Here is a 21,963-nt window from a genome sequence, read left to right on the forward strand (position 1 = left end):
ATGCTAAATTGCCCTAGTGTTAGGTGAAGGGGTAAATGTAGGAGTATGGGTCTGGGTGGTATACGCTTTGGCGGGTTGGTGTGGACTTGTTGGGCCGAAGGGCCTGTTTCCACACTGTAAGTAATCTAATCTAATTTTTAAGGTGAGGGGAGAGAGATTTAAAAAAGACATGAGGGATACATTTTTTACACAGTGGTTCACGTGAAATGAACTTCCTAAAGCAGTGGTAGGTGTGGCACCGTCACGCAACGTTTAAGAGACACTTAGAAAAGTACATGAATAGGAAATGTTTGGAGGGATATGGACCACGAGCAGGCAGGTGGGCCAAGTTTAGTTTGGGATTAAGTTCAGCACTGGCTTGACCGAAGGGTCTGTTTCCGTGCTGTATGACTCTCTAACAAGATTAGCTCAGACCAGGTTAGCAGCACTGCCGCTGAACATACCTGACCATAAGATCTAAGGAACCTGTTAAAAATCCTCTTGTGCAGAGCAGCATTTAGTGCCCGTCCCTAGCTGCCCTTGAGAAGGTGATGAGGAGCTGCCTTCCTGAATTTAGTAAGAAGTGAACTTCTTTCGGTGAATTTGCTGCAACTTATTTTTTGCTTAAAACTCTTATTCCCTTCAGACTGGCTGCACTAACTAATTAAATAATTACTGAAGTGGAATTAATTCACGGAGTAATATTTTCTGGCCTTATTTTTTTTTAATATAAAGGAATCTAATTATCTCCATGTGACCTTGCTCTGTAGAGTAGAAAAAGTCCCACAGACCTGGGCAGGCCAGAGTTAGCTTGATTATGATTAGTAATGGGAGGGCTGCTGTCCAAGGGGAAGAGTGTGACTGTGACTATTGGCTGTAAAATCATAAGGTTTCTCTGCCTCAGAGGCTAGGGATACTCAGCTGGTGAGAAAATATACAAAGTAGGGGGAGATTTTTTTTTTGGGAAAGTCAAGGTAATTGGGCACTTGCGTTCGGACGCCAGTTGTATGTTGTTTGGTGGAGCAGGTCCAAGTGCTGTGTTTCACGTGGATAGACACGTTAGCTGCAGTTGTTGGCCATTTGGGCCCTTAAACCTGCTTTGCTGAGTGATCTGATGTTGGCCTCAGCACCCCTTCCCTGCCTACCCCCAGTAAAGCTTTCAACCCTTTGTTCATCAGGAATTTAGGTTCGAAAGAAAAATAATTGTACTCAAAACATCTGTTTCTCTGTCCACAGATGCTGCCAGACCGGCAGCACTTTCTGTTTTTATATCTGTCTATCTCCACCTTTAATGGCCCTCCCCCCATCACTCTCCTAGTAAGAGAATCCCACAGATTTGCAGCCATAAGGAAAATGAGTGGAAGTAAGGCCATTCGGCCCATCGAGTTCACTCCACCCTTCAATCGTGGCTGATGGGCATTTCAATACCACTTAACCGAACTCTCCCCGTATACCTTAATTCCTTGCGAGATTAAGAATTTATCAATCTCTGCTCTGAAGACATTTAACATCCCGGCCTCTGCTGCGCTCTGTGGCAATGAATTCCACAGGCCCACCACTCTCTGGCTGAAGAAATATCTCCTCATTTCCGTTCTAAATTGACCCCTTCTAATTCCAAGGCTATGCCCACAAGTCCTAGTATCCCTGCCTGATAGAAGCAATTTCCCAGCTTCCACCCTTTCTAAGCCATGCATTATCTTGTAAGTTTTGGTTAGATCTCCCCTCAACCTTCTAAACTCTAATGAATACAATCCCAGTATCTTCAGCCATTCAGCGCAAGTTAGGCCTACCATTCCAGGTATCATCCATGTGAATCTCCGCTGGACACACTCCAATGCCAGTATGTCCTTCCTGAGGTGTGGGGCCCACAGTACTCTAAATGGGACCTAACCAGAGCTTTATAAAGTTTCAGTAGCACATCACTGCTTTTACATTCCAACCCTCTTGAGATAAATTAAGGCCCTACCCCTCTGCCGAGAGAAAGCACTTCTCTCATCTCCATCTTCTCTGGATGATTCCTTAATTTTAAATTGTGTCCCCTTCTTCTGGGAATTCTGATGCAGAGGGATCTGTGTTCTGTTACATGAATCACATAAGTTAGTATGCAGTTGCAGCAGGTCAGTAAGAATGCTATCCTTCGTTATGAGAGGATTGGACTGTAAAACTAATGATGTTAGAGAGGGCACTGATGAGTTCACATTTTGAGTATTCTGTTTTGGTCTTGTTCATTTAATGAAAGTTGTAAATACATTAGAGGTGGTTCAGAGCATCATGACTAGGATAATACCTGGAATATGTGGGTTGCCTCATGAGGAAAGATTGGACGGACAGCGCTTCCCTCCACCAGAAAGTTGAGAGGAGTGAAAGGTGAAGTGTAAAGTCCTGAGTGGCCTTGACAAGTAGCAGGGATGTTTACTTTTGTGGGGTGAATCCAGGAGTAGGGGGTCACTTAAAATTAGGGGTTGCCCTTTTAAGAAAGATACAGGGAGAAATTTTATTCCTGAGGGTGTTGCAACATTGGAACACTGTGCCTCAGAGCGGTGGAGATGAAATCACTGAATATTTTTAAAGTAATAGGAATTGAGGGTTACTGGGGCTTGAAGGGAATGTGGAATTCAGAACAGCGACAGATCACCTGTGATCATACTGAATTAATGAGCAGGCTTGAGCAGCCAAATTGTCGACTTCTCCTAGTTTAGAGTCGCAGAGCTGTATAGCTCAGAACTTCGGTGCAACTCCTCCACGCCGAGCAGATATACTACATTAATCTAGTCCCACTTGCCAGCACCTGGCCCATGTCCCTCCAAACCCTTCCTATTCATCCACCCATCCAGATGCCTTTTAAATGTTGCAATTGTACCAGCCTCCACCACTTCCTCTGGCAGCTCATTCCATACACGTGGAAAAAGTTGCCCCTAAGGTCTCTCTTTTATATCTTCCCCCCCCTCACCCTAAATTTATGGCCTCTGCTTCTGGACTCCCCCATCCCAGGGAAAATACCTTGATTATTCACCCTATCCATGCCCCTCGTGATTTTATAAATCTCTATAAGGTCACCCCTCAGATGCCCCAGGGAAAACAGCCCCAGCCTTTTCAGCCTCTCCCTATAGCTCAAACCCTCCAACCCTGGCAGCATCCTTGTAAATCTTTTCTGCACCCTCTCGAGTTTCACAATCTCTTCCTACAGCAGGGAGATCGGAAATGCACGTTGGTAACTTTTTATTCTATCGATCTGCACAGTGAACTCTGTCGCCCACCTTTTATTCCGCAGTGGCACAGTTCTGCATTCATAGTGCACGGTTCACAGAATTGACCAAAGCCTCAGCGTGTTTAATCACCCTGTCAGCCTACTGTCTGCAACCCTGTCCTGCTCCAGTCCCCCTCATTCTCTTCTCAACTCTCCATGTCCCATTGTGCAGGTGGTTGATTCATCTCCAGATTTATTCTCCCTTTTCAGGAAAATGCTTGACTTCCAGTATCCCCAGTGGTCTGCCTGAGCTCAGGAATTTTTCACACTGGGGGAATGGTCAGTGCAGACACAGATGCTGCCACTTTCCGACAGCTCATTGATTCTTGCAGCACCTTTCACCTGCCTGATCTATTTATACCGTACCCTTCTTTGCTTCAGTTACAAAAAGCCAGAGGGATAAGTTTTTATATTTCATTCCGGTCCCAAAAAAAAAACAAATGACCCAGTAAATCACACTGCATTTGTGGAAGTGCATTTTTACTTAAATTTCCTCTGAGACTTTTTCATTTGGGTAGAGGTCAGGCATGAGAGGTTTTAACATTTCAAGCATAGAGATTGAAGAGTAGTTTTAATGAAGTGACACAAAGGTTTAATCTTGAGGAAATCTCCTGTGAAAATCAATGTTCAGAGATGCAGATCTCCTTTGCTGTTTCTTTTTGTGATGCTGTTTTCATGTTGTCCACTAGGTAGCAGTAACGCATAACTTTCTCTGGCCAAGTTGATTTAATGCATGAAGCCAAATTACACTGTGTCAATATCCATTCTTTTTATCCCAGCATTGAAAGAGCCAAGGTACAGTCACGCTCAGATTGAAATGTTTGAGACTGCTGTCTAGTTATTAAGGGAACACAGACAAATTGTCTCACTTTTAGTGTGACCCGCTAAGTAGAGATGGTGTTCATTGTCACCCATCGCTGCTCCAATTCCTTCCCATCTCCTGAAGGCACAGCTTAAATCAACTCACCGTTACCCTGCTGCTCTCTTTGGGTCTTCAGGGGTGTGCATGTGGCTGGATGAGGCAGAGTTTATTGCCCATGCCTAATTGCCCTCGAGAAGGTGAAGGGGAGCTGCCATCTTGAACTGCTGCAGTCCCTTTGCTGTAGGGGTCCCACAGTGTAGTCAGGGAGGATTTTCACCCAGCAAGGTTGAAGGAATATTGATATATTTCCAAGTCAGGTGTGAAGCTTGGAGGGGAGCTTGCAGCTAGTGGTGTTCCCATGCACCTGCTGTCCTTGTCCTTCTAGTTGGAAATGGTCAAGTGTTTGGAAGGTGTTGTCAGAGGAGTGTTGGTGAATTTCTGCAGTGCATCTTGATGCTACTGAGCGTTGGCATCTCATCCACCAACAATCAAACCAGCTGTATTATTCTGGATGGTCATACAGTCATAGAGATGTTCAGCATGGAAACAGACCCTTCGGTCCAACCTGTCCATGCCGACTAGATATCCCAACCCAATCTAGTCCCACCCGCCAGCACTGGCCCATATCCCTCCAAACCCTTCCTATTCATATACCCATCCAAATGCCTCTTAAATGTTGCAATTGTACCAGCCTCCGCCACATCCTCCAGCACCTCATTCCATACACGCACCACCCTCTAAGTGAAAAGGTTGCCCCTTAGGTCTCTCTTATATCTTAATCCTCTCACCCTAAACCTATGCCCTCTAGTTCTGGACTCCCCCACCCCAGGGAAAAGACTTTGTGCTGAGATTCACTCATTCAGACAAGAGGGAGTATTCCATCACTCATATATTGTAGGTAGTGGGCAGACTTTGGAGAGATGCGAGTGAGTTCCTCATCACAGGGTCCCAGCTGCTGATTTGGCCATGTACCCAAAGTATTTTATCTAGGAGAAAGTGAGGACTGCAGATGCTGGAGACTGGAGTCGTGAGTGTGGTGCTGGAAAAGCGCAGCAGGTCAGGCAGCATCCGAGGAGCAGGAAACTCAACATTTCAGGCACAAGCTGAAGGGCTGGAGCCCAAAACGTCAATTCTTCTGCTCCTCGGATGCTGCCTGACCTGATGTGCTTTTCCAGCACCACACTCTCGACAATATTTGATCTGTGTGGTCCAGTTGAGTTTCTGGTCAATGGTAACCCTAAGGATGTTGGTAATGGAGTATTCAGCGATTCCAATGCATTGAATGTCCTTGTTGGAGATGATCATTGCCTGGCATGTTGGTCTGTCTACCTGCCCCTTATTCACCCAAACCTGGATATTGTTAAGGGTTTTTTCCCCTATATTTGGACGTGGACTTTTGTTGCCTCTGAGGAGTCACAAACTGCTCTGAACATCGAGCAATCATCGAACATCCCCACTTCTGACCTTAAGATGGAGTAAGAGTGATTGGTGAAGCAGCTGAAGATGTTTGGTTTTTGTGGTGCAGTGGTCCTGTCCCTTTCTCTGAGCCAGGAGGCTCAGGTTCAAGTCACACCTGCATGGAACTGCATAGTTAGGAAAATATATACAACTCACCCTGATTTGTTCTTGTGGTGCAGTGGTATTGTCACTATCTCTAAGCCAGGAGGTCTGGGTTTAAGTCTCGCCTGCTGCAGAGATGACTGACAGCTAGCAACCACAGCCATCTTCCTGTGTGCCAGGTATGACTCCAAGCAGTGGAGAGCTTCCCCCCGGTTCCCATTGACTGTGGTTTTGCCCGGGCTCACTGTTTTACCACACAAAGTCAAACGCTGCCTTGATGTCAAGGGCTATCACTCTCACTTTGCCCCGCATTCAGCTCTTTTGTCCATGAGGTCAGGAGCTGAGTGGCCCTGTTTGAATCCAAACTGAGTGTCAGTGAGCAGACTAATGCTGAGTGGCAGTGATAGACTGTTTGTTTGTTATCTGAGTATGTGTAAGCTGCACATGATTTTATATCATCAGTATCTGACTGAAGAGTTGAACACAAGACCAGCCTGGATGACTGCACAGGAGAGAGTTCATCTCATCTCGTCCTGGATCATTAATGAAACCCCAGACCCTATCTGTCTTCCTGTTTTAGGTGTCAATGCTGTGTTTGAGCATATCAAGACTGGGTGTCCAGGCGTGATAGGTTGGATTGGGGAGTAGTGGAGGAGACAAGCTTTTGGAAGGTAACTCTTTGGTTTTGTTGAGTGAGAGTTGTTTGCACTGATGACCATTCTTATTGTGTTGCCATAGTCTTACCAGACCATAGGGGCTGCTCTCTCATTAGAGAGAAGCGACTGGTGGTGATTTAACCTGAGGGCCACCAGACCTCAGGTGAGGGAAGAGGTTGAGAAGGAGAGTCCTTCATAATAACCTCAAACCGATGATGGGAATTGTGAACCCGTGCTGTTGGCATCACACTGCTCTGCAAACCAGCAATCCAGCCAACTGAGCGAAACCGCTCCCCACTGACCAGCAGAACCTAGGCACCTTGTATCTGCTGTTGCCGTTCCCAGCTTCCCTGCAGCAGCCCTTCCTTGTCAATGGAAAGATGGTGATGCAGTGGGAATGTCACTGGATCTGAACTCGTGGCTAATGCTTTCGGACCCTGGTTTCAAATCGCACTAATGAAAGCTGGCAGAATTTAAATTCAGTTGAAGTTATTCTCAGTGACAGTGACTGTGATAATGAAGGTGCCTTCCTATTATCTAGTTTAGAAACTTTGCTGTCGGTGTGATTCCAGACCCACAATAAAATGAGTCTGCTCCACCATTCAAACATGGCTGTGCTGCTCAAACCCATTCTCTTGCCTTCTCCCTGGAGCCCTTGATCCCCTTCCTAATTGAGAACCCATCTATCTCTGTCTTAAAAACAGCCAATGACTTGGCCTCCACAGCCTTCCGTGGCAATGAGTTCCACCCTCTGGCTGAAGAAATTCCCCCTCCTCTCAGTTCTAAAGTGTTGACCCTTCACTCTGAGGCTGTGCCCTCAGGTCCCGGTCTCTCCTACCTGTGGAAACATTTCCACATCCACTTTATCCAGGCATCTCTGTATTCTGATCACCTGCGCAACCCTCCCCAGCCCTTCTAAACTCAATTGAGTACAGACCCAACGTCCTCAACCACTCTTCATATGGTAAGCAACAGTGTCCATCTCCCCAAAAGAAAACTCAAGTAAAACAACTTTAATCCCACAGGAGCTTCAGTGATGTGTCTGCTCCTGGGTCTCGGAATTGTACGTTCCAGCTCCCACACAGACCGTCCCTGTGTGAGTGCTGTCAATGGCGGGTGGGACCTGCGAGATCCACTTCAAGCTTTCGAGCCTGCTGCTTTCCACTCATGAGAACCCGCCAGTGAAATGGAAAGCCACCTCACTGGGAAGGGAGTGACAATTCTGTACATTGTGTCTATGCCTTGTCCACTTACAACCAGCAGCTCTTCGGCCTGACAGAGTGCCGTGAGAATCTGACAACACCTGGAATAATGTAACTCTTTGTTTGACTTTCTGACACCCTGCATTGATACCTCTTGCATTTGTAAACTATTATCACTGCTGTCAAATCAACTACATCCAATAGCTGGACCTCTTTCAGCCAGCTTCCCCCAGTAATACTGTCAGTACTTATTGTCTGCTTTAAGACATCTGACATGATAATTCTCCAGTCTGCACCGAGTTAATAGATTGGAGCCAAGATACCAAGAAGTTGTCATTTTTTGTTCTTTATTCTTTCATGAGATGCAGTAAGGTCAGACTCTGTTGCTCATCCCTGACTGCTCTTGCACTGGGTGACTGAATGAGGGACATTTCAGAGGGTGGTTAAGAGTCAGCCACATTGCTGTGGGTCTGGAGTCACACATGGGCCAAACTGGGTAAGGGCAGCAAAGTTAATACCTGAGTGAACCAGTTGACCTTTGATTGACAGTCTCTGTGATCACGATCACTGAGAATAGCTGTCAATTCCATATTTATTGATTGAATATGAATTCCACCAGCTAATGAAGTGGGGTTTGAACCCATGTCCTCAGAATACTGGATTGGGATGATTAGTGCAGTGTAATTATCACAACCCCTCTCCCCCCCCCCCCCCCCCCTCAGGATTACTTGCAGGGAAGGTGTTGGTCTCGTGGTATTATCACTGGACTATTAGTCCAGACACTCTGATAATGTGATGGGACCTAGGTTTGAATCCCGCCATGGCAATTGGTGGAATTTGGATTCAATTGGGGATGGGAAAGAAATCTGAAATTAAAAGTCTCACGATGACCATGAATCCATTGTTGGAAAAACCCATCTGGTTCACTAATGTCCTTTGGGAAAGGAAACTGCCATCCTAACCTGGTCTGGTCTACATGTGACTCCAGTTCCACAGCAATGTGGTTGGATGAATCTGCCCTCTGGGTATTTAATGGGTACTAAATGCTGGCCTTAACCAGTGATGCCCATATCTCTTGAATGAGTAACATCAAAAGGTGTTGGGGAGCAACGATTGTGAAAATTGCATCGTGATTATAACTCCAAGATAATCCTGTGAAGCTGTCTGTGTATCAGGGGAGTGTGTGTGTGTGTTTGGCGGGTGGTGTTTGTGTGAACATCTGTGGAGTTTATAAGAGTTGGTGTGTTCGGAGGATTGACTGCGGGGGGTGTGTGTGTGTGAGAGAGATTTGGCTTGACTGTAAAGTCCTGCATAGTAGAACCAGCATCACGTGCCCCAAGTTTCTGGTCCTAGGTGACGAGGCACCTTTTAATTGATCATGCTAAAGCTGTATAAAACACACACACCTGCACTCTGCTGCAGGATTCTGTTCAAGTCTGGGTGTCCTGCTTTGGAGAGGGTGCAAAAAGCCATCAACATGGATAAGAGGCCTATAGAAATGTGCACAGACTTGAGAAGATGTTCTAGACTTCACTACAGTGAGAACAGAGAGGTGTTTAAAATCGGGTAGAGTTCAGACACAAGTTGATCACTGTAAGGACAATATCAAAGATCCTGGGGAGCAAAGAACTAGTGACTTTGTGATGAAAAAATCTTCTTTACATAAAAAATGAAATATTTCAGACTTCCAGCATCAGCAGTAAAGTTGGAATAAATGGAAACCGCCAGCAGGTCGGGCATATCGTTGGAGAGAGAAGTGGAGTTAACATCCACAGATATGGAATGTTAGCCCATGGTTTCTGAGGAACAAGGAGTTTTTCCCCAGCATTTTCTGTTTCTTACACAGTGATTAGGATTTGGTAAACACTGCCTGATGTGGTGGCATATACAGACCTTCAGAAAGGAATAGAGAATTAAAAAAAAACTGAACTGGAGCGGTCAGTGTTGGACTGGGGTGGTTAAAGTCAGAAATCACATGACACCAGGTTATACTTCAACACATTTATTTGGAATCACAAGCTTTCAGAGCGCTGCTCCTTCATCAAGTGAAGAGAAAGCTCAGGGAGGGGGACAATCAGAGATAATAGGGTGGCATGGTGACTCAGTGGTTAGCACTGCTGCTTCACGGCACCAGGGACCCGGGTTCGATTCCAGCCTCGGGCAATTGTCTTTGTGGAGTTTGCACATTCTCCTGTGTCGGTGTGGATTTCCTCCAGTTTCCACCCATAGTCCAAAGATGTGCAGGTTAGGTGAATTGGCCATGGGAAATGACCCATTGTGTTCAGGGATGTGTGGATTTGGTGCTTTACTCGGGGGTAAATGTAAAGTAATAGGGTAGGGGAATGGATCCGGGTGGGTCACTCTTCGGAGGGTCAGTGTGGACCGGTTGGGCCAAAGGGCCTGTTTCCACACTGTAAGGATTCTATGATTAATAGTAAGGGAAAAGTCAGGAGTGGAACGAAATGGATTGCTTTTTGAATAGAGCTGGCACCATCTTAATGGGCCAAATGGTCTCCTTCCAAGACATTCTTTTGTAATGTTCTGCAGAGACTCAGTCAATGAAAATGTTCAAGACAGAGTGATGTAGATCTCTAGACCTGAAAGATAATGCACGATTGGAGATAATGTGGGAAAGTGGTATTGGTGGGGAGGGGGGAAGAATGGACCTGCGGGGCTGAACGGCTGCTTCCTGTTCCTCTTTCCCCTGATCTTATTCTGTTCTGGTGGTCACTTGAGAACAAAGGTGGCAAAACCGTTTTGAATCTTCAGTAGGGACAAATAGTCCCATTCATCAGAATATTTCAGCAAATCATACTGATCAGATAATCCTTTTGTGAAATTCCTATTCTTTAAAACTCACCAGGTGTGACAGGTTTCAGGAAAATAAACTGCATCGTATATCTCCAACAGGAAGAGCTTAACTAAACATCACTCTTTACCTAAATCCCCTGAGGCTGAAATATGCAGAGTGTACACTAAAACAAAATACTTTATTAAGTAACTTATTCTATATATTAAAGAGACTGTCTTCACCATCGGTGTCCTTTTTAAAACAAAAATCAAAAGCCATTATTATCTGTTTTGTTTTCTGTCAAACTGTCATGCCTTTGCACATTAAGCACTGGTATTGGGATTTTGAGATGGAGCACCACTTTGGCAATTTTACTGTCCAAGTGATTGAGAGGCAACTGAATTCACACACATGTTAATACTGAAGCAAGCTCAAGATTAATGCCAGCAACAGTGTGTGCCAGAGAAACTTGACATCTGTACAGAGAAAGCAACAATGTTTTGGGTCCAGTGACCCTTCAAAAGGACAGAAGATTGCTGGGGGAGGGTGAGATGTATATTGATGATGGGATGGCATCTCTATCTTTCTCATTCTGTTTCTTTCTCTCTCTCTTCCTCTCTCTCTCTATTTATTTCTCTCTTTCTTATTTTTATTTAATTTTTCTCTAATTTTACTTCTCTTTTCTTTCTTCTCTCTCTCTATGCCTCTTTCTCTTTTCTCACTCCACCTCTCGTTTTTTCTCCACATACTATCTTCTGTTCTGGTGGAGGGTCACTGGGCTCAAAGCGTTAACTCTGCTTTCTCTCTCCACAGATGCTGCCAGACCTGCCGAGTTTCTCCAGCAATCTCTGTGTTTGTTTGAGTTTTCCAGTACGTGCACTGCTCAATTGGTTTGAGATTATCCTCCCAACTCACTTTAAACAAAGGACCAGAATAAAATGGATATTACATCTCTCTTGTCACAATGGTGGCAACTTTGCTGATTTCTGAACACAATTTCCCTAAAGTCATATTTGAAATTGGATAAACTCATTACTATTGATTTTTTTTTAAAAAAAAGAAATAATCTCAGTAATACTTGAAACGAAAGTGAAAATTTAAATTATGTGCAGCTTCCTTCAGCCTCAGGTTGTTTCTTCACCATTAAGGTTGGGAAAAACAAATTCTCAAGGCCTTAATCTAATTTTTTTTAACAGCTAAAGGAAGATGAGAGTGGTTATTTTCTTAATATTTTCCTCCTGTCCCACCAATGACAGGTCATCATGAGATAAATCTTCAGAGGCACCAGCCACCCTCCTGTTCCACACAGAAGTGACTATTCTTCATTGACGGACCAAGTTACAATGGGCTTCACAATGGGGAGATGATGGTATTATTGCCAGACTCTGAATCCAGAGACCAAGGTAATGTTCTGGGGACCTGGGTTCCAAACCCAGCCATTAGCAGATGGTGAGCTGTGAATTCAATTTTTAAAAATGTCTGGAATTAGGAGCAGATTGTTGGAAAAACCCATCTGGGTCACTAATGTCCTTTAGGGAAGGAAGCTGCCACTGTTATCTGGTCTGGCCTACTTGTGACTCCAGACCCACAGCAATGGGGTTGACTATTCACTGGCCTCTGAGTAATTAAGGATGAGCAATAAATGCTGGCCCAGCCAGTGATGCCTGGAATGAATGAAAAACAGCACAAACCTTACGTAGCAGAAGACATTCATAGAGATAGGAAACCAACATGAGAAAATAGAGTTAAGGTGTCAATGTCAAAAGATCCTTAAGGGGCTGTATGACCTCTGGCTCGTATCCACAAGTGCATTTTCCACTCCCATGGTTAGGATTGGGAATCCTAACCAACTTTATTCCATATCCAAGAAAGAACCTGCATTTACATAAAATCCATCTACTTGATAGAGTGTCCCAGAAAAACATTGCAGCCAATGAATTGATTTTGATTGTATGTGTTTATGTACACATCAGTAAAGGACTTGACAAATGGTCTCTTTCCTTTGAAAATAGATAGCTGAGGGATAGCCTAACGAGATCTTTAAAATTAAGGAAGGATTTAATGGGAGTAGATACAGACAGAATGTTTCCTGTTATAGAGTCATAGAGGTGTACATCACGGAAACAGACCCTTTGGTCCAACTCGTCCATGCTGACCAGATATCCCAACTCAATCTAGTCCCATTTGCCAGCACTTGGCCCATATCCCTTCAAATTCTTCCTATTCATATACCTATTCACATGCCTCTTAAATGTTGTAATTGTACCAGCCTCCACCACTTCCTCTGGCAGCTCATTCCATACACGTACCGCCCTCTGCGTGAAAACGTTGCCCCTTAAGTCCATTTATATCTTTCCCCTCTCACCCTAAACCTATGCCCTCTAGTTCTGGACTTCCCAACCCCAGGGAAAATACTTTGTCTATTTATCCTATCCATGCCCCTCATGATTTTTTAAACCTCTATAAGGTCACCCCTCAGCCTTCGATACTTCAGGGAAAACAGCCCCAGCCTATTCAGCCACTCCCTGGCAACATCCTTGTAAATCTTTTCTGAACCTTTTCCAGTTTCACAACATCTTTCCGATAGGAAGGAGACCAACTCCAAGGTCTCCGTTCAGCAACACTTTCTCGGACCTTACCATTAAGTGTATATGCCCTGCTATAATTTGCTTTTCCAAAATGAAGCACCTTGTATTTATCTGAATTAAACTCCATCTGTTGTAGGAAAGAGCTTGACTAGAAGCCATTAGTCCTAAAGTAACTCCACAGAAGCTAGTATCCCGTCACCAAGTCCCCCTTTATTTACACATGGAGAGCCCTTAACACTGATCCAGCTCTCTCAGAGCCAGCTCTCAGAGTCAACAGAACCTCGGACACTCCTGTTTTTTGGGGGGTTTTTTTGAGTTCCTGATCTCCCTCAGGGTCACTTCCCAAACTCAATTATACTTTCTGGCCTGGAAAACTACAAAAGAGGAGGCAGAGAATCCCAAAGGGTGGGGGTGCGTCAGGTTGCCGCTGAGACAGATGGGCCTTCTGCCACATAAGGAGAAAGCAGATTCAGGAATTGAGTGGATCCCAGTGTATTAGTCCCTGACTGTGAGAACACAACTTCAGCAGCAAAAACAATCCTGCTTCTCCCCACTGAACAGATTATTCCTCAATGTTCTTTATCTTATTGCATGCCAACTCTTTATAACTAATAAAGCCTTTTCAGTTACTCTTTTATAAATCCATTCACAAGATGTGGTGCTACAGTCCAGGCCAGTATTTGCCCCAGTGGGTAATTAAGAATCAACTGCTTTGGGTCTGGGGTCACAAATAGGTCAGACCAGGTAAGGACAGCAGTTACCTTCTCTAAAGGGTATTAATGAACCAGATGGGATTTTACCAACAATGGTTTCATGGTCATCATTAGACTCTTAACTCCATAATTATTTTTAAATTACTGAATTTAAATTCCACCTCATGATAGGATTTGAACCCAAGTATCCAGAACATGACCTTGGTTTTTAGACTAATAGCCTAACCACGAGGGTATTGCCTCCACTCCATAGTTGTATTGTGATTTCTGGGATGAGTCTGTTCCCATAGCCTTTCCTTACTCCTGTTTCTGTCTGTCAGCCGGGGCTCCCTGATTGGACCAATCAGGGAACTTCTATGAGGTCCACCTGGCTGACCTCGTTACTACAAGTACGAGATATTCAGCAAGAAAAACAGTGAGAAGTTTGAAAGAAACATCTTCTCCCAAAGAATGGTGAGAATATGGAGCTCATGTGGAGTGTCTAGCATAGGTTCAATTAAGAGGAGGTCAGCTAAGCCTGCGATGGAGAAGGGAGTAGGGTTTACAGGATGGATTTAAATGAGGGAGGCTCAGGTGAACATAAATGCTAGCAGGGATTGGCTGAGGGGAAAGGTTTGTTTCTGTGCTGCTGGTGCAATGTATGTAAGTGTGGTATTGTACTGTGAGCTAATGTAGCAACTAATTTGCAGAGGTTGAAGGTCCACTGACAGCAGTACTCGCAATCTATTGAGTACTGTGAGCAGTTTTGATCCCTTTATTTAAGAAAAGGTATTTCATTGGAGGAGGTTCAGAGAGGGTTCACGAGGGTGATCCCCGGAATGGAGGGATTGTCTTATGAGCTGGGGCTAAACAGGTTGGGACTCTACTCACTGGAGTTTAGAAGACTGAGAGGTGATCATTGACAGGGTAAAGGTTTCCACCTCTTGGGAGAGTTTAGGACCAGAGGGTACTGTCTCAAAATAAAGGGGTGACAATTTAAGACTGAGGTGAGGAGGAATTCCCTCTCTCAGAGCGTAGGGAGTCTTTGGAACTCTTTGCCTCAGAGAGCTGTTGGGGCAGAGTCCATGTGTGTATCTAAGGCTGTGATAGACCCTCGATCAGTCGGATCAAGGGGAAAGGGCAGGAAAGTGGATGTGAGGAATGTCGGATTGGCTATGATCCTATTTCTTGTCAGAATTGGCTGGAGGCATTGAATGGCCTACTCCTGTTGCCATTTCTTATGGCTGTGGTTTAGCGAGTGGAGTGTGCTGGTTGAAGAATAAAGCTCAGCCAGGACCTTGAGAGGAGTCCCCTAACTGCGGGAGGGCAGGCAGGGCTTCAGATTAACATCTCGCCCAAAGCCAGGCTCCTCAGAGCATGTCGCACTCCCTCAGTACTGCACTGAAGATTATGTGCTCAATCTGATGCTGGGGCTTGAGCTCCTGGTCTCCTGACTCTTGACACCAAGCTCAGAGACCCATAATTCTCCCCCACTTTGCCATCCCAGCACCCACCCCCTCTCTCAGCTCACAGCTGATCTCCAAAGTTCAGTTTCACGTCAGGCAGTGCATTAGCCCACTGAACAAATTTGCAAGCTATTAACAGTATCTGTTATTATAAGGAATAATAGATTACTGTGGTGTGATTTCAAAGCAAGAATGTAATCTCAGGGTTCAGATGACAGTTCAGTCAAGTTTTTTTTCCCCTCAGCTTCCAGTTTGTGCTTTATAATGTAATTTAAACCTAGGAATTAGATGACTGCTTTGAAATGGTTCCCAAGTATCCATTATCCTTGCATGTACGGAGAATATTGCAATCGTTTGCACATCTCTGTGTGGTGTTTAATACATCAGTGCAATGTGCCAGACTGAGCAATTCAGTGTGAGGGCAGAGACAGATTCAGCTGCTCTGTGTATTTTGTCAATCAAAATGAATAAGTGACAGGGCGCTGTTCAGAAATTGGCAGTCAGTAATTAGAGATTAGTCACAGGCAGGGCTAAAGCAGATACAAGTCATTAGCATTTCTAAATGCCAGGTTTCAGCTACAGCTGTACATTATATCTGTTTATTATCATTCCAGGCTTTGTTATCGATATGAACTTGCATTAGATTTGTCTGAAGACAAAGGAAGATTGCACGGGCCTGATTTAAGGCTTTATTAAACAGCAACATTCAACTTTCCCGTGGGAATTACTATTTAAGCAACAGAATTAAAGATGAAAAATGAAAGCCTGCTGAAGTTTATCATAATTTGTGTTACCTGTTTATTTTCCAAACTGGGAACAGATGGCGAGACTCCTGCTTTTAACACAAAGCAGAGAACAGAGCTCCTGCTATTTAAACTGCACTGTCAGTTTGAGGAATTAAAGGTGCTTCTTGATTTATATGAGAAGGTTCCAAAGGTGGTTCTGTCAGCCGCACACAGTGTCCGTGACTCTCCAACATTTGGAGAACCAGCTGAATTGAGAAACTTGAAAAATGTGCCGTCTTTGAGGATGTTGTTCATAGAATCCCAGTGTGGAAATAGGCCTTTCGGCCCAGCAGGTCCACACCAACCCTCTGAAGGGTATCCCACCAAGACCCATTCCTCTACTCTATTACTCTACATTTTACCCCTGAGTAATACACCTAACCCACACATCCCTGTACACTATGGGACAATTTAGCATAGCCAATCCACCCTAATCATCACATCCCTGAACAGTATGGGCAATTTAGCATAGCCAATTCACCTGACCTGCACATCTTTGGATTGTGCAAGGAAACAGGAGCACCCAGAGGAAACCCACGCAGACACAGGGAGAATGTGCAAACTCCACACAGACAGTCGCCCGAGGGTGGGATCGAACCTGGGACTGGCGCTGTGAGGCAGCGGTGTTAACCACTGAGCCACAGGATGTGGGCATCATTAGTCAAGTCTTCATTTGTTGTCCCATCCCTAATTGCCCTTGAACTGAGTGACATACCAGACCATTTCCGAGGGATGTTAAAGTGTCACCCACAATGCTGTGGGCCTGAGTCCCATGCAGGCCAGATCGGGTAAGGACGGTGGATTTCCTTCACCAAAAAGGCATCGGTCAACCAGATGGGTTTCTAAACCATCATCAAAACTGGTCGTCATTACTGAGGCTAGCTTTCAGTTGCAGATTCATTGACTGAATTTAAATTCCACCAGCTGCTCAATGGTGGATCAGGCTGGAGGGCTGCATCGTCTATTTCCCAACCATCCACATAATCCAGCACCACCATTGCCTGCAATTTCCATGTTCATCATAAATCCAACTCCCTTTTGCAAATTACTATTGAAGCTGCCTTCACTGTATTTTCACAACTTGCTGTGTAGAAGAGTCTAATTTTGACTCTTGGTTCTTTCATTGATGACCTTAAATCAGTGACCTTTGGTGACTGAGCCTTTAATACTGTAAACAGTTCTTCCCTGCTTACTGCGTCAAAACCCTTCATGATTTTCAACATCTCTATCAGATAAATCACCCCTGCTATAGCGTGCATCCTGATGTTGCTATAGTCAGTGCTAGAATATCCTTCCATCCTATAAGATCGCAAGACGCAAGAGCACAAACAGGCCATTCAGCCCATTAAAGTCTGCTTCGCCATTCAATAATCAGATAGTTCTCAACTCCCTGTTTCTGCCTCACCCCCATAAACCTTGATTCCCTCACTATTTAATAATTTGTCTGTCTGAGATTCGATTATACTTAATGACCCAGACCCAGGGAATGAATTTCACAGGCTCACAACCACCTTTGCAAAGAGATTCCTCGTCATTTCTGTTTGAAATGGAAGACTTCCTGTTCTGAGATTATTCCCTCTGGTCAGACTGTCCCACCAGGGGAAACGCAACCACCTTGTCAAGACCCCCAAGTGTCTAATATGTTTCAGTAAAATTTCCTCTCATTATCCAAAATTCCAACAAGTACAGACCCAACCTACTCCACCTCTTCACATCGGAAAAATCCAACAAAACACCAGATCAATCTGGTAAAACCTCTCAGGGATGTCTCCAATGTCAGTCTATTATAGAGAAGGGGACCAAAACTGTTCACAATATTCCAGCTGTGGCCTGATTAGTGCCTTGTATAATTTTAGAAATGTTGGCAGGTGCCAGCGTTGGACTGGGGTGGACAAAGTTAAAAATCACACAACACCAGGTTATAGTCCAACAGGATTATTTGGAAGCATTAGCTATTGGAGCACAGCTACCTGGTGAAGGAGTGGCGTTCCGAAAGCTAGTGCTTTCAAATAAACCTGTTGGACCGTAACCTGGTGTTGTGTGATTTTCAGTTTTAGAAAGACCTCTTCACTTTTACACATCATTCTTTTTTAAATAAAGGCCAACATTCTATTATGGGCTGAATGTGGAAGTTAATTTCTTATGATTCATGTGTAAAGACTCTCAAATCCCGGTGTTCTGTAGCTTTCTGCAGTCCTTCCCCATTTATATAATATTCAGCTCCTCTATACTTCCTGCCAAAGCATATAACCTCACATTTTTTCAAATTAAATTCTATCTGCCAAGTATTTTTCCCACTCTTTCAACCATTCTATATCCCTCTAAATCTTCTTTGTGCCTTCTAAATCTCACTACTTGCCTTCCTACTTATTTGTGTTATCTGACCACAGAGCAAATCAGAGGCTGGAATCCGGTGGCGAATAACTTGCCTCTGGCTCCCCAAAGCCTGGGAGAAAGTGAGAACTGCACCTGCTGGAGATCAATCAAAAGGTGCGGTGCTGGAAAAGCACAGCCGATCAGGCAGCATCCGAGGAGCTCCGCAGAGCCTGTCCACCATCTACAAGATATGGGTCAAGAGGATGTTGGCACACCGTCCATTTACCTGGGTGAGGGAACTCCAACAACACTCAAAATGTTCAAGATAATCGAGGCAAATCAGCCATAGAGTCATAGAGATGTACAGCATGGGAATGGATCCTTCAGTCCAACCTGTCCATGCCGAGCACCACCTGCCAGCACCCAGCCCATATCCCTCCAAACCCTTCCTATTCATATACCCATCCAGATGCCTTTAAAATATTGCAATTATACTAGCCTCCACCGCTTACTCTGGCAGCTCATTCTATGCACATAACATCATCTGTGTGAAAAGGTTGTCCCTTAGGTCCCTTTTATATCTTTCCCCTCTCACCCTAAACCCATGCCCTCTAATTCTGGACTCACCCACCCCAGGGAAAATACTTTGTCTATTTATCCTATCCATGCCCCTTATAATTTTGTAAACCCCTATAAGGTCACCCCTCAGCCTCTGACACTCCAGGGAAAACAGCCCCAGCCTGTTCAGACTCTCCCTATAGCTCAAATCCTCCAACCCTGGCAACATCCTTGTAAATCTTTTCTGAACCCTTTCAAGTTTCACAACATCTTTCCAATAGGAAGGAGACCAGAATTACATGCAATATTCCAACAGTGGCCTAACCAATGTCCTGTACAGCCGCAACATGACCTCCCAACTCCTGTACTCAATACTCTGACCAATAATGAAAAGCATACCGAACATCTTCACTATGTTGTGGCTGCAAATTTATGCAGAGGGTGGTATGTGCATGAAATGAACTGCCAGAGGATGTGGTGGAGACTTGTACAATTGCAACATTTAAGAGGCATTTGGATGGGTATATGAATAGGAAGGGTTTGGAGGGATATGGGCCGGGTGCTGGCAGGTGGTGGTCGGCATGGACAGGTTGGACCGAAGGGTCTGTTTCCATGCTGTACATCTCTATGACTCTATGACTCTATCCTATCTACCTGCGACTCCACTTTCAAGGAGCTATGAACTTGAACTCCGAGGTCTCTTCGTTCAGCAACACTCCCCAGGACCTTATCATTAAGTGTGGAAGTCCTGCTAAGATTTGCTTTCCCAAAATGTAGCACCTTGCATTTATCTGAATTAAACTCCATCAGCCCTTTAACATTCATTTTCTTCACCACTAATATGCATCGGTAGCAGTTTTCACCATTTGTAAGATACACAGCAGTCCCTTAGCAAAGCTTTTGTGACAGCACCTTCCAAACCCACAACCTCTTATTAAGATAAGGGTAGCACACTCATGGAACATCACCACTTGCAAGTTCCCCTCCAAGCCACAACCATCCTGATTTGGAAATACACTGCTGTTTCTTCAGGGTCAAAGTCCTGGAACTCTCTCTCTCTAACCACACTGTGGGTGTCCCCACACCAAATGGACTGTGGTAGTTCAAGAACCAGCTTGCCACTACCATCTCAAGGATGGGCAACAACATTGGCCCACCCAGATGATGTCCAATTCCCAAAAATGAATATAAAACAACTGTTTGGTTCAGCTCCACGCTGTCTTTATATTGGGTTTCATTCCTGCTCTGCTATTGTGAACTGATAGAAGAGATGTTCACAAATAGTTTCCTTTATCAATTTCCTCCCTCACAGAGTTGTTTATTTGATTTGTTTCCTGTTGTTCTGTTTTATTGACTGTTTAAAGTTTACAAGAGAGCTTTTACAGGATTAGTCTCCTGCTTACACACCGCTGAAAATATAGCATCATATTACACACAGTAGCAGTACTCTTACATTTCCCAATCTTTCTGACGGGTGCTCATATTCCACAGAAGTCAAACAAAATATTACAATGCAATAATACTCTTACTATGATCCTTGCAGCCCCCCTGCACTATAGCTGCTTTGTTGTGCTACACTGTGAGTTTTAGTTCTTTACAACTGGTTTACTGGTCAAGGAGGAGACAAGGTTAAAAAAAAACGGTCTTCATGTTTCAACTTCCAGGTAACATTATTTATTATACATTAACACTGGGCACTGCTGTACATGGTAACCATAGATACACCAGGTTTATAGTTACATTAGTTACAACTATTCTCTGCATATGCTTTTAGTTGATCTAACTCCATGTTGGTCCCAATCTCACCAGTTGAAATCCAACTAACTCCACCCATATTGTGCTATTTATACCCAGTGATGTGCAGCTCCATGACGCCATCACACTGTTGCTCTAAGTCTCCAGCAACAGACCTCCCTCCGGATCCTTCGCTCCACGCTTACAGCCATGCGCCGCTACCTACATTCCCTGCAATTAGACCTACTCCAGCTCAGGAGTCATCTCCTAAGTCTCAATACCATAACATATTAATACCTAGGAGACAGTGAAGACTGCAGATGCTGGAGATCAGAGTCAAAGAGTGTGGTGCTGGAAAAGCACAGCAGGTCAGGCAGCATCCGAGGAGCAGGAGAATCAACATTCCAGGCAAGATCCTAATGAAGGGCTCTTGCCCAAAAGGTCGATATCAATACCTATGAATCTCGGAATGTCCCAGCATTTCAATTCAAGCACTGCACACCTTAGGGTCATTTCTTTTGTTGATCAGCACAATAATACAAGAGACTAGTGTTAAGAACTTTAGCTCCATTGGCAGTGTTCTTCACTCTGAGTCAGAAGTTGTGTGTTCAAGTCCCACCCTGGAGTCCTGAGCACAAACATCAATGCTGACACTTCAATGCAGTACTGAGAGCCCTCAGTCCTAGAATCCCTACAGTGTTGGAGCAGGCCATTCAGCCCATCAAATCCACACTGACCGTCTGAAGAGCATCCCACACATCTCTGTAAGCCTATATCCCCTGTGACTAATCCATGGATGCTATGGGACAGTTTAGCACAACCAATACATCTAAACTGCACATCTTTGGACTGTGGGAGGAAATCAAAGCACCTGGAGGAAACCCACACAGATACTGGAAGACTGTGCAAACTCCACACAGACAGTCACCCAAGGGTAGAATCGAACCCGGGTTCCTGGCACTGTGAGGTAGCAGTGCTAACCACTGAGCCACTGTACCAACCCAACAATAAAGCAAACACATGATGATCTGGTCATTTATATTGCTAGCTGTGTGCAAATCAGCGTCCGATTTCTTTGTTACAGTAAACTTTAAATGTACTTAATTGGCGAAAAAGTTCTGTGGTGCGTCCTGAGGCTGTGAAGGTGCTATGTAAATGAATATATAAATGATGTTCTCCTCAGCACATGGTGCAGCACCACTCACTGCTGAAAGGCTTGGTAATCATCTTCAAGGGATTGCAATAGTCCTGCATCTGTTGTGTTTGTTGAGAACATGAAGATATTAAAACCATATTGTAGAGCTGACAGCCAATTTAATTCTGAGTTAGTGTCAGCAGGTATTGCTACATAATCTAATTGCAGTTTCCTCAGCAAACAGAATTAGTGACAGCTTTTGTTTATCAAACTAGGCTACTTCCAATAAATATTCTTTGACTTCAGAGAGAGCTCCTTTCCAGTCCAGCAAACTGCTTTCTGTTTCTCCACCGACCTTTCCTTCTGAACAGACTTTGCCCAATGCCTTAGAT

The sequence above is a fragment of the Chiloscyllium plagiosum genome, chromosome 28 (genome assembly GCF_004010195.1).
Source record: "Chiloscyllium plagiosum isolate BGI_BamShark_2017 chromosome 28, ASM401019v2, whole genome shotgun sequence".
Classification (NCBI taxonomy): Eukaryota; Metazoa; Chordata; class Chondrichthyes; order Orectolobiformes; family Hemiscylliidae; genus Chiloscyllium; species Chiloscyllium plagiosum.